Source organism: Microcaecilia unicolor, chromosome 3 (assembly GCF_901765095.1).
Source record: "Microcaecilia unicolor chromosome 3, aMicUni1.1, whole genome shotgun sequence".
Taxonomy (NCBI): domain Eukaryota; kingdom Metazoa; phylum Chordata; class Amphibia; order Gymnophiona; family Siphonopidae; genus Microcaecilia; species Microcaecilia unicolor.
The window spans coordinates 473,549,450-473,561,914 of NC_044033.1; the positions used below are offsets into that span (position 1 = coordinate 473,549,450).

General features: G+C 40.6%; 1 protein-coding gene across 1 annotated transcript in view; it reads right to left on the reverse strand.

The window, feature by feature from the left end:
* LMBRD1 (LMBR1 domain containing 1) overlaps positions 1-12,465 on the reverse strand; it is a 262,882-nt gene that overhangs the window by 143,566 nt on the left and 106,851 nt on the right.

The window sequence follows — 12,465 nt, forward strand, 5'->3', positions numbered from 1 at the left end:
CCCGTTTTTGTTTCCATTGTGGATTTGTATTGTTTTGCCAGTCTTCCAGAAGCTGTTTTTTCTGCTTCAAGACATGTGAAATTTGACTGGGATTGACACCATATTCTTTAGCAATAGATGCTTGACTTTGTTTGTTTTCTAATTTTTTAAGAACTTCTATTCATTCAGCCAGTGTTAAAGTCTTACAGTTCTGCTGCAACGACGACAACCCCAGTGTACGCTCTAACAACATTCTTTCGCTTATTCTGCCTGTGGCAGTTAAAGGGGTGGTACATTTGAAATCTCGTTGGTTGTCACACGCCAATCGGCTCCCATATTCCATGCGTGCGCTTATGCGGAGTCTTTCCTGCAAAGGAGCGGTCTTGAACCATGCATATAAGTGAATCTTGCACTTATCAGTGGTGCGCTAAACCGAAGTTTGTCCCCATAGAAATTGATGGTGCCAAAAATGGGACCGAAGTATGGCATGCAGTTAAACAGAGCAGGTGCTTATCCAACATGCACTGTATATATATATATATGAAAGTGCCAAACCCTTACAAAATGCGCTGGCTCCCACTTAACGCATCACGTTCAAAATATGCTCCCTAGTTCACAAAATCATTCACGGAGAAGCATCAGCCTATATGTCAGACCTGATAGACTTACCACCCAGGAATGCTAAAAGATCATCCAGCACATTCCTTAATCTGCACTTCCCAAACTGCAAAGGTCTAAAATACAAATAAATGCATGCGTCGAATTTCACCTACTTGAGTACACAGTTATGGAACGCACTACTGCACAACTTAAAAACGATTTACGAACTAACCAACTTCCGAAAACTACTGAAGACCCATCTCTTTAATAAAGCATACCACAAAGATCAACAAATGTGAACATACACCACTCCTCCACAAATATTCAGAACTGCCTTATAATATCTGCTTGTTATACAACTATCATTACCATGTTACCATGATTCTTCTGTAAACTAAATATCTATTTTCCTAATGTATCTTCACCATTCATGATGTATTGTAAGCCACAACGAGCCTGCAAAAAGGTGGGAAAATGTGGGATACAAACGCAATAAATGTATAACACTAGGGCTGTACATCGATTAAAAGTTTCAATCGTACGATTGAGTGGAATTAAATTTTTTATCGCACAATTTATTGCATGATACGAATAGGCACCATCTCCCTTCCTCCCCTCCTCTTCCCTCCCTTCCCCCTCCCTGGGCACCATCTCCTCCTTTCCTTTTCTTCACTCCATAGGCATCATCTCCTTCCCCTACCCTCCACTCCATAGGCATCATCTCCCTCCCCTCCTCTCCGTGGACACTATCTCAACCCCTCTCTTACTCTCCCCTCCCCCGGGCACCAAATCATCCCCTCCCTTACCCTCCCCTCTATGGGAACCATCTCATCCCTTTCCTTCCCTCCCCTCCATGGGCACCATCTCCTCCTTTCATGATCAACAGTGTTTCCCTTCTCTTTGTTCCCCTCCCCTGCTCCCTCCACAACACTCTCTTTCCTCTTTTTCCAGCCCCCCCCCCCCCCCCCCCCCCAGTTCACATCTTTCCCTCTGTCGTTTTTTTTATGCTTCTTGTTTCTCCCATGGCCCCCGCTGTGGTCCACATCTTTCTCTCTGTCTTTTTTCTGCTTCCTCTTTCTTCCGTGCCCCTTGCCCCTGATGTGGTCCACATATTTCTCTCTCTCTTTTTTCTACTTCCTCTTTCTTCCGTGCTCCCCGCCCCTGCCATGGTTGCATTCTGTCTTTGGCAACTCTTCTTACCTCTCCCAGCATGGCAATCCAGCGCCCCCTTTCCTCGGCAGCTCCTTTCCCCCTGCTCCTCACCGCTGCACTGAAAACAATGCTGCTTCTCACCAGGCCTGAAGCATCTCTCTGTAACTGTAAGACCTGAGGCGGAACTTCCTGTTACAGAGACGCTGTGGGCAGGGTGAGAAGCAGCACTGTTTTCACTGCAGCAGTGAGGAGCAGGGAGAAGGAGCCACAGAGGAGAAGGGGGCCGCTGGAGTGCCATGCAGGGAGAGGTAAGAAGAGGTGCCGGCTAGTGGTGGAGGCATGACAGTATTAACTCGCTAAAAGTTTTATTCATTTAACACATTAATCTCGATATTAATGCATTAAATGGACAGCCCATAGAGAGAGAGTGTAAGCTCTCTTGAGCAGGGACTGTCCTTCCCCATGTTAAACTTGTACAGGGCTGCGTAACCCTGGCAGCGCTATAGAAATGCTAAGTAGTAGTAGTAGTAGTATATACTGAACAAGAATTAAATTATAATGAACACCGAGTGTGTGTGTGTATATCTATATCTATCTATACATATATCTATCTATCTATCTATATATACACACACACATACATACATATATATATATACATACACACACATCCATTATCACCTGTCCCCATGATTTCTTATCCTGTAAGAATAAACTGGTGTCTGGACTCATGACTCCAGGCAAACCAAAACCAGTTAATCTGTAATCCAACTTGATATCAAACAGTCACAAGCCAATTTAGGGATATGGTGTAAATCTAATCCAAATTGTTAGATAGTAACATAGTAAATGATGTCACAATAAGACCTGAAGGATCCATCTAGTCTACCCAACAGTAACACCTTTTCACTGCTGCTTTTAGCTCCTAGCCACAATTGCCCTCCCCTTGTCCCTTCCTCCCTTCTCACCCATTACTTCCCTCACCTGTAACTGTCTTGTCTGTCTGTATTATTTAGATTGTAAGCTCTTTTGAGCAGGGACTGTCTCTTTGTATCAGGTGTTCAGCGCTGCGTGCGTCTGGTAGCGCTATACAAATGCTAATAATATAATAATATATATATATATATTTAATTCTTGTTCAGTATCTACTTGGCGCTTCTTGGCTTGTCTCTTGTATTTATGAAATGGAGCATCTCTTTTCAACGTCTGACAATAGTTTGCAAGCATTGATGTGCTTCATTTGCCCTTATAGCGTTGCACCATTCTTGCAATGTCCTGGTGAAATCACTCATCATCCTCATCACTCACTGCTCTACAGTTGGGTGGAAAAATTCTAGATGAGAGTGCAAAAAAAGAAAAAAAAAGTATCTTTAGTGAAATGTTTTAACCAAGGCTTTTGTATGCCTTGAGGAGGTTTTCTAGCAATTGCTTGTAATTGCCTCCTTGTTATTTCCAAGATAATGTATTGCCACTAACTGGAAGGCTTACCATGCTGTCTTTTCCTTGCCACGCAGTGCATGATCAAATGTATCATCTTGAAGAAGTTGGCAAATCTGAGGACCCACAAAGACACCTTTTTTATCCTCGCTTCACTTAACCTTGGAGATTTTCCATGGAAGTAACAGAAAGCTGCTTTTGTGTTAGCCACGGCTTTAACAAAGTTCTTCATTACACCCAGCTTCACAAGCAGCGGATGTTGGAACACTTTTCCTCCCAGGCTGCAATGATTGCCTGGGCAGCCAGTCTCTCTTGGGAATCTCTTGCACATCTATCCCATTCACAGAGAAAACAGCAGTACTTTGTATACCCAGGAGAGAGCAACAACATTCAAGTTGTCGCAAATGTGTCACTGAGGCTGGTCAGTTTATGCACTTCAGAAGATGTTTTGTGTTTCCTTCATATGAAGTGAATGACCACTACAATTTGACAGCAAAACTTTGCCATTATGCAGTAAAACAGCTTTATGAATGTTCATTGATCCACTGAAGACAAGTCTCCACTCATCTGGATCATGAACAATGTTGAGAGATGCCATTAGACCATCAGTGTTGCAGATTATAAGATCATCTTCCATGAAGATGAATAGGACAAGATTCTTTTGATAGTCATGGAACACAGAAACCCTAGCATCACCTGACAGGAAAATCCACTGCTGTAGTCTGGAGCCCAACACAGCTCTGCCTTACTCTTAGGTAGTTCAAATTTTCTGACAAGATCATTCATTTCACCTTGTGCTATAAAGTGGGGTTCAAATTAGGATGGGAGGAAATCTGGATCATGTGATATTCAAGATTCAGGACCAAAAGTTTCATCTGCTTCTACTTCCTTGTCAGACTCAAGTGAGAATGATTTTGATGCATCAGAACCTGGCAGTCCTTTTCCATGGGGTACTAGGAGTTTAGCTGATGGAATATTTGGATACAGCACAGTACACATTTACTTCTTTAACAAATCTTTTCCAACTGAAGACACTATGCAGAAAAAAAAAACAATTGCTGATATATCAGCACTGCAAAAGCTATAGATCTCCTTTTCCTGTTCAACCACTGGTGAAGATTCATTGACCAAGTGTTGCAGCATATATGTGGTGGTCCAGCTCTTGTCCTGATCTCCAATGTACAGCCAAAATAAAGATGGTAGGGTCTCTTAACCATAGCGGTTATACTCCACTTTGTGATGCAAAGGTTTCTCTTCACCCAAAAATAGCAGACGTTATCTGCATTGTTCAAACATGTATGTGGCATCTCTTTGGCAAAACAGAAATGTGTCCTTTTGCATATTAGCAATCATCTAAATGAAGACTCCTATATAATATATCTCGCGTCAAATGTATGTTTAAATTTATAGGGGAAAAGCCTCAATCCCGGCGTGCGCTCCTTGTGTTGTAAAACAACGTAAGGGAGCACCGCCCGATCATCACTGGCTAAAAAACCCCTGTTTAAGTAACCCACTTCTGTTTCCTATTTTTCAAAACAACTTAGATTGATGGTTACTTAGCTTCACTGCTGAAACTCTCTTAAGCAGTAAACCGGAACACAGTCGTCTGAACCCAATCCACGGCCCGACTCAGCCCAAGTTTCGCCTTCTTCCTCAGGGTCCGTGGGTCAATCAGCTGTGTCTATCGAAAAATATAACACATAAATCATATATTTGGCGCTCTTTAGTGCGAACAGTATCGCCTCCAACCTCAACGGAGGAGGGGCAGAGGCAGAGGCCCCCGACGAGGAAACAGACAGGACCGGAGTTATCCCGAAGAACCTATGGATCGACCCCACACACGATCACAACAGTGAAGGAATCGGTAGTAGTGAACCTATCTAGATATAGATTATCTATAGTAGAACAAGAGGTATTGGCTAAAGGCCTAACCTATGTACCAACAGTGACTCACGATTCATTTCAAAGTCGGGTTGATTTAGAAAGATTTTTGAGGAATTTGCATATTAAGGTATTTTTTGCTGGGGATGAAACTAGAGTAGAAACATCTAGGGTAAAACTTAAGTCGAAATGGGTGCCCCCCACTCCCCCCGAACCAGCTATTATTATTTTCAAACAATTAGTCATTAAGGAGTTGGAGCGATTGGAACTTAGAAAAAATAACAAATATTATAATTGTACTTCACAAGAAAGACTAGCGATTGAAGCACTTAGGAACAACACAGAAATAATAATTAGAAAGGCTGACAAGGGAGGAGCTGTAGTTTTGCAGAATAAACAAGACTACATTACAGAGGCATTAAGACAACTTCATAACCCGTTAGATTATGAAGAACTAGAAGAGGACCCCACAGAGAAGTTACAGCAAGAGATCTTTTCGATAACTGGGGTGGGCTTTGCACGTAGTTATATAACACAAAAAGAATTTGCATTTCTAAACAAAAAAGCCCCACGCATTCCAGCCTTTTACACCCTACCTAAAATTCACAAAAGTCTACAGAATCCTCCCGGAAGACCAATAGTCTCTAGTCGGAACTCCATATTAGAGCCATTATCAATATATGTAGATACCTTTTTACGCCCTTTTGTTCAGGAAACTAGATCTTATATTAGAGACACCACAGATTTTTTGAGCCGGATGCAAATGCTGGGAGATCTACAAGATCACTGGAGATTGGTCACAATGGATGTAGTTAGCCTTTACACCGTTATTCCCCAGGAAGAGGCTTTAGAGGTAATAACACATTTTCTGGAAACACGAGAAACGATTTATGTCCCCACAGAATTTATAACTGAATTAGCATCTATAGCTTTGAGAAATAATTACTTCCAATTCGAAGGTCGGCTATTTAAACAGAGAACTGGGGTAGCCATGGGCGTGACTATCGCCCCTTCGATAGCCAACTTATTTGTTGCCAGATTTGAAGAAAAACATGTATATACGTCCACATGGTTCGCGAAAGTGAAAATTTGGTTAAGATTCATTGACGATATATTTTGCATTTGGACAGGAACTGAACCAGAACTGAAGAAGGCGCTAGAATGCTTGAATGCTTGTCATCCTACACTGCGCTTTACATATGAACAAGATCTTTACAGTATGTCTTTTCTTGACGTATTAATTACTAAGAATAACAAGAAACTGGAGACTACAGTGTTTCGCAAATCAACTGACAGAAATACATTTTTAGAGTATAGCAGCTGTCATCCGCAGAAACTGAAAGACAGCTTACCTATATCCCAGTTTCTACGTTACAGACGCATATGTTCCAGTGAGATAGAATTTAAAGAGAAATCGAAAATTCTAAGGAGACGTTTACATGAGAGAGGTTATCCAATGAAGGTAATTAAGAGTGCATACAGAAGAGCGAAATACAACAACCGTGAATATCTTCTCCTTCCCAGACAAAAAGAGATAGATGAGGGAAAAGATAATGTCACCTGTGTATTGAAATACACAAGTGAAGCAACCCAGTTTTCTAAGATATTGAAGAAAAACTGGCATATAATTCAGACTCTGCCAGAACTACAGAACACTAATTTGAGACTGGCGTATAGCCGAGGCAGGAACCTTAAAGAGATTCTGGCACCGGCCATTCTTAGAAAACCTTACATATCAGATTCCCAGATAGTGGGACATAGAAGTTGTGGACAATGCAACATGTGTGATATAATGATTAACACGAAGGGGTTTATAGATCCGAGGACGAAGAAACTTCACATCCTTCATCAAAATACTACATGTAGCTCAGAATGGGTGGTTTATGCCATCGTATGCCCTTGCCAGAAAGTGTATGTGGGACAAACATCACGGAAATTCACTATTAGACTCACAGAACATAAGAGCAACATTAACACACAAAAGAAGACTGCTCCTTTAGCCATGCATTGCATCGAATTTAATCACACTTTTGACGCGCTTAAATGTGTCATCTTACAACAAATTAAGTGGGATATACAAGGAGGCGACAGAAGATTGGTCCTCCTACAACAGGAGCAGAGATGGATATACCGTCTACACTCTTTACAACCGGACGGTTTAAACATTAGAATTGAATGGAGTCAGTTCTTTTGATCAGTTCCGTCTTAGAGTGGCTGTTGTAAATGTGTGAGGTACAGACACTTGATCTGAGGGGGAGAAGTTTTACGGAAGTTAGCCCCGCCCAGCAGGAAGATGGGCGGAGCCCAAATATAGCGTCTGATGTCATCCATTATAAATATCGACGCCATCTTGAAAAGTTCACATTGAGAAAAGCGAAAAGCCGATTGAAGTAAGAAGCATGAAGTTGAGGTTGGAGGCGATACTGTTCGCACTAAAGAGCGCCAAATATATGATTTATGTGTTATATTTTTCGATAGACACAGCTGATTGACCCACGGACCCTGAGGAAGAAGGCGAAACTTGGGCTGAGTCGGGCCGTGGATTGGGTTCAGACGACTGTGTTCCGGTTTACTGCTTAAGAGAGTTTCAGCAGTGAAGCTAAGTAACCATCAATCTAAGTTGTTTTGAAAAATAGGAAACAGAAGTGGGTTACTTAAACAGGGGTTTTTTAGCCAGTGATGATCGGGCGGTGCTCCCTTACGTTGTTTTACAACACAAGGAGCGCACGCCGGGATTGAGGCTTTTCCCCTATAAATTTAAACATACATTTGACGCGAGATATATTATATAGGAGTCTTCATTTAGATGATTGTTGATTGTTTTGACTGCCTATAGCTCCAATATTGATTAGTAGTAGGTACTTTTGCATATTAGGCAATTTATTCAGCAAGTTGATGTAAGCTGAGTTATGGTCACATCATCCATATCTTCTACGAACCCCACAATGCAATTCATATCATGTATTATGCAACATCACACTCAGATTGCATCATTCATTCTTTTGCTTAAAAAGCAAAACCCAGTCATAGATGTATTCATAGATGCAGTCAAAGATGTATTTAGACATTTTCTTTTATAAATCACTTATTCTTTGCCATTCACAATTCAAGAGTCATATAATTCTGACCCAGTAGCATGTCTTGTAAACTAGAGCTAGTCAACAGTTTTAAACATCATTTTGTCCGCAGTGACTGATAATTAGCAAAGTTTCACTACATTTATTGCAGAAGAATCTTGGCTATAGAGCAGTAAATCTGGACTTTAGGGAAGTTTAAAATCTAAAGGTTCAAACTTCTGAACATGTTCTCCAACATTTCCACTTTGCAGGATAACATCTGATTTTTCGTACCAATCTAGTTAATACTGACTGCATAGTTATATGACTAGTCATAGCAAACACAAGTCTACCACTCAGAGGCTCTGTGCTGGATTCCAACACCTCCACTCTTTCAACAAGTCCTTCAAGTGCATCTTGTTCCTGGAATGTAACAACCCACACCAACAATTCAAATGTTGCTCCAAATCATTTCCCAAAGCCACCACGTCTGGGTGTGGAAACAGAGAAGCCCCTTCACTCACTGGCCTCATATGTGCCAGGCCTCCCTTCATGTTGAAAGGGGCCTCGCTTGGACTTTTATACAAACTATATTGCTTGGACTTTTATAGAAACTAAAGACTCTGAGTTAAACTTTCCACTGTGAAATGCATTTTATTGTGCCTTGGCTATACAAGCCATAGATTGCTAACTTTGCTGAATTACTGTACACTGTAGCCTGCAGGACAATAGTTTGTAAGTGATGCAGCTGTAACTGTGGGGGGTGGTTTTACAGAAACTGGACATTCAGCTTTTACTATAACTGCTCTCTACTGTGGTTTGCTAGAGAATTAATAACTTGTAAGAGACTTTTTGACCTTTTTTGGACTAACAGGAATGCAGATGCAGCCTGATAGCAATCGCAGCTTGAGCTGGGCCTCTGGCTGTACTCTGCCTCTACCATATATGCTTATCTGTACCTTTCTTTGGTAATTGAACTGTGAATTTAAGTTCTGTGTGCATAACTGTATGAAACTGCTTGCAGAGTTAAGTTTCGTTTCTTATGATTTTCTTTCTTTTCTGCTGTCTGACGTATATAGCTACGTTTGCATGCAAATGAAGTAAGGTATATCTGTGCTGACCCACTGGGGGAAGGCACGCAGTGTCCTGAGATTGAACTCAGTGCTGTGTCTTTGCCGACAAATAAAGCTGTCTTGGTTTGGATCTGTTGCCTCGAGTCTCCTGATTTACTTGCAGATTGTCAGATTTCCTGTTACATTTTGGCGAGCCAGCCAGGAGAAGGCACAAATCTGCCAGGAGCCTCAGGGACGAGGATTTCCCTCCCCCCCTCGGTGCACGGCCGCTTCCCCAGTCAATCGGTAAGTGCACACCACTGAGTTTAGTGTCCGACCGCCCGAAGGAAAGCTGCACAGAACCAGCTGACCTGCACCAGGGCTGCGGGATCCCAGCAAGACAACTTTCCAGATCTCCGGAGAATCCTGCATCCTGAGCTAGCCAGCGTCCTCAACCAGAAGCCAGGCGAGTATACTCGGGGTACCAGACCGGCCCGTTAAAGGACCGAGGAGGGGCCTGATCAGCCCCTACTGGGCGTCTAGTACGAACTAGGTTCTGAAACACGCCTGAGACAGGGAGAACACCTCAAGGAGTTGTTAACTGTATGTTAAAATCTGGCCAAAGTAGAAAAGCAGTGGACAAAATTAAAAGGAAATATTTTAAGGGTAATGAACATTTTTCTTAGGAATGACAATAAAAATAAGAAGAAAAGTAGGCTACTATGGTTATCAAAAAAAGTAGCTGAAAAAATAAAAGAGGTTAGCCTTCATAACTTTCAGTAGATTACACACATAGGAAGACACACAATAATATCTGGAAAAGAAACAAAAAGCAGGTAAAGTGGTCAAGAAAGCAAAGTGCAAAAGTGACACTGTCGGATACAAGGGTGAAAGGTAGGAACATGTAGAAGCTGATCAGTGTAAAGCAGAATTGCTTAACAAATATTTCTGTTCACAGGAATAAGAACCTACAACAAGCTGAAGAACCACTAATCCTCCTGCAATAATCTGTCAAATTATTATATCTTCTTTTATCTTTTTTTATTTTATTTTATTGCTACGAGGAAAAGACCTCAAATGTCCTTAGCTGGCAGCAAGCAGACAAGCTTCATGTCAGCACATCTTGGACTATGGTCTAATCATTGGTCATAACCTCCTTTGATCCTCCCACAAATATTCTAATTTACTCTTTTGTTGTTTCCTTTTTTGTTCTTTTTGTTATTTTTATAATATATTTTCTCAAAATACCAGTACTTGGCTCAATTTCAGATCAGACATTTGGTGCATTATTCCTTAAATTATATTATAGCACTTGGAGATTATGACCAATGATAAGACCACAGTCCAAGATGTGCTGACATGAAGCTTGTCTGCTTGCTACCAGCTAAGGACATTTGAGGTCTATTCCTCCCAGCAATAAAATAAAACAAAAAAAAGATAAAAGAAGATATAATAATTTGACAGATTATTGCAGGACGATTTTTAATAGTGGTTCTTCAGCTTGTTGTAGGGTCTTAGCAAGTGATATTGCTAAAGTCAGTCTATGGTATTTACACAGCAATAGGAACACATAAAAACACAGATAGGAATGGAAGTGATGTAGACCTCAAATGTTTTTCAGAAGACTGTGTTCATGAGAAGCAAGCTATGCTAAAACCAGACAAAACAAGGGAGCCAGACAGGATACACCTGAGGGTACTGAAAGAACATAGGGAAACTCTGGTAGCTCCACTGTCAGACATTTTCAATGCTTCTCTGGAGTCGGGAGTGGTTCTGGAGGACTAGAGAAGGGTGAATGTGATCCCTCTCCACGCAAGTGGAAATAAGGAGGAGGCTGGGATATACACAGTTTTAGGACGGTCTTGTCAGAAGGATCAGATTTCTTTGACAGAGTGATCAGAAATGTTGATAAGAGAGAGTGAGTGTTAGTTTTGGTGTACTTAAGATTTCAGCAAAGCATTTAACATGGTTCCCCATAGGCATTTATAAATAAACTGAGTTCCCTTGATATAATCTTTAAAGTGATTAAATGGGTTAGAAACTATGAATGGGAGGCAACAAAAGGTAGGGTTAAATGGAGTCCAGTTTGAGCCCCAAGAATGGCAAGACAGATCAAGATCAAGTATACATATGTTATATTCCTTCATATGCTATGAGTTTATCTTTTTGGGCATCCTGGATGGACCATGCAGGTCTTTATCTGTCATCATCTACTATATTATGTTACTCTGAGGATAAGCTGTACCAGTGGTGGGCCACAGGGATTGGTCCTTAGTCCACTTTTTAACATTTTTGTAAATGATAACATAGAAGAGCTTTCAAGTAGCGATTGTCCTTTTGTGGGAAACAGAAAATCTACAATAGGGTAAATACCATTAAAAGTGGGGTTAACATGAGGAGGGATCTAGCGATACTTCAAGAATGATCTAGAATTTGGCAGAGAAGATTAAATACTGAAAATTGTAGGGTTGTGTATTTAGGCTGGGAAAAAAAAAGAATGGTATAGTATATTCCTGTGTACAAAAGTAGAGCGAGACCTAGGGGTGATCATATGTAATGATAGCCAACCAGGTAATTGGTGTTCAAAATTATACTTTTTATAAATTTTATCATCCACAGTAGTAACTTGGTGGCCAATACTATAGAAAGTCTTGAATCAAACGGAAAAAATATTATTCAGAACTGTTGATACTGTTGAAGCTAGAGTCAATAAAGTCATATCAAAAACCGAAATTGAGTTTTTTTTTGCAAGAATAAACCATTTACCATAGAATACAGCACACTATTCAAAATGCTAACAGCAGCAGATTAATATTGCTGCAGTTTTAGCATTTGGAATAATGTGAGTATTCTATGATGGAAATTAAAAGACTAATCAGATGACAAACCTATTCTTAAATGCAAAGAAATTAGATACAGTATTTCAACTTTAAGGATCCAAATATTCATTACATTCAATGTTTAATTTTCAGTAGATGTGCCTGACTGTTATAAAATATTAAATTCATCACACACATATTCTGTAACCAACAAAATTCAAGGAAATAAAACCTCGAACACTTAGGGCCCAGTTTACTAAGCTAAGCTGTAGGCACGCTAGCATTTTTACAGCATGCTAAAAATTAGCACGCGCTAATGCTAGACACCCATATATTCCTATGGGTGTATCCCATTAGCGTGTGCTAAAAATGTTAGCGCACCTTAGTAAACAGGGCAGTTAGTCAGATGATACATTTTGTGATTTCAGCAAGATCAATTATTCTACTGCCTTTTAATGTTTGCTGTTAATGGGCATATCTCTCTAAAGT